This window comes from Malania oleifera, chromosome 6 (genome assembly GCF_029873635.1).
Source record: "Malania oleifera isolate guangnan ecotype guangnan chromosome 6, ASM2987363v1, whole genome shotgun sequence".
Taxonomy (NCBI): Eukaryota; Viridiplantae; Streptophyta; class Magnoliopsida; order Santalales; family Ximeniaceae; genus Malania; species Malania oleifera.
In genome coordinates this window covers 42,601,469-42,603,130 of record NC_080422.1, presented here as the reverse complement: position 1 = coordinate 42,603,130, position 1,662 = coordinate 42,601,469, and positions in this window count along the sequence as shown.

Here is a 1,662-nt window from a genome sequence, read left to right as displayed (position 1 = left end):
CCAAAAGATGAGCATAACTCATTAGGAAAAGAAGAACTAGCCCAGCTGACGAGCAAAGCTCGTAAGGCCCGAAGATTACCCAAAAGATGAGCATAACTCACTAGGCAAAGAAGAATCGGCCCAACTGATGAGCAACACTCAAGAGGCCCAAAGAATGCCCAAAAAATGAGCACAACTCATTATGCAAAGAAGAACTGACCCAATTGATGAGCAATGCTAGTGAGACCCGAACACTAGCCAAAAGATGAGCATAACTTATTAGGAAAATAAGAGCCAACTACACTGACAAGCAACGCTCATAAGGCCCGAACACTACTCGAAAGATGAGCACAACTCATTAGACAAAGAAGAGCCGATCGAGTTGACGAGCAACACTCGTGAGGCCCAGATACGGCCCAAAATATGAGCACAACTCATTACACCAAAATTGGAAAAAAATATGAGCACAACTCATTAAGCCAGAAATAGCCCAAAAAGCCCCCTGAAGAGCTGCTCGACACAAAAGCCTTGCAAGAAGGTGCTCGGTAAAAAACGCCCTCAGAAGAGCAGCTCTACAAAAATGCCACCATAAGAGCAACTTGGCAAAAATGCCACCAAAAGAGCAGCTCGGCGACTCAGAAGAATTCCCCACGAGGGACAGTTTGGAAAAAATGCCACCAGAAGAGCAGCTCAGCAGCTCGGCAAAAATACCACCATAAGAGCAGCTCGGCAATTCGGAAGAATTCCCCACGAGGGACAACTCAACAAAAATGCCACCAAAAGAGCAGTTTGGTAGCTCAGAAGAATTCCCCATGAGGGACAACTTGAAAAAAATGACACCAGAAGAGCAGCTCGAAAGCTCGAAAAAAATGCCATCAAAAGAGCAGCTCGGGAGCTCGGAAGAATTCCTCACGAGGGATAACTCGGCAAGAATGCCCTAGAAGAGTAGCTCGACAAGAATGTCCTTAGAAGAGTAGTTCGTCAAGAATGGCCCACGAGGGACAACTCAGCAAAAAGGCCCCCAGCTGACCTCCCTTGCCCCCTAACCGATCTCCCTTGAGTTCGGCTTGGCAAAGCCAAGAGCATAGCAAGATTGGCTCGGCAAAGCCGTACTAGCCACAACTTTGGCTCGAATTAGCCAACATCTCAGAGTTCGGCTTGGCAAGCCATGCATAAGAAGACAGTCACTAAAAACAAAATTCCGGTCCAAGCTGCAGCGCTCATGGACTAAGGCCGAGTAAGAAATCTCTCGTTAAGAAACTACGCATCATTACTTTGGATCGGGTCATCACTCGGATCAAACACAATGTTGACCTTATAGGTTACGCCCAATTTTGATTATAACAAATACTCATTGTTTCTAATGAGTGTTTGAGACTTTGTACAGGAACTTAAATTGACAAATCATAATGCACATGTAGAGGGTGAAACTTAAAGACCAAATTTCTACTGAAGACCCAATTTCTTATGTTGTAATATAATTCATTCATGTAAAGGGTTTGTAATAGTAATTAGGGCTTTTTGCATGTAATAATCACACACATCATATGCATGGTCAAATACGTAAGCTTATAATACAAATGACTTTAAAATGACCTTTGGGTTTACCCTTCGGTCGGCCAAAGGTCGATCGACACCAAATTCTTTCGATGTCTTCAAATTAGACCTAAAGAGACCCTAGAA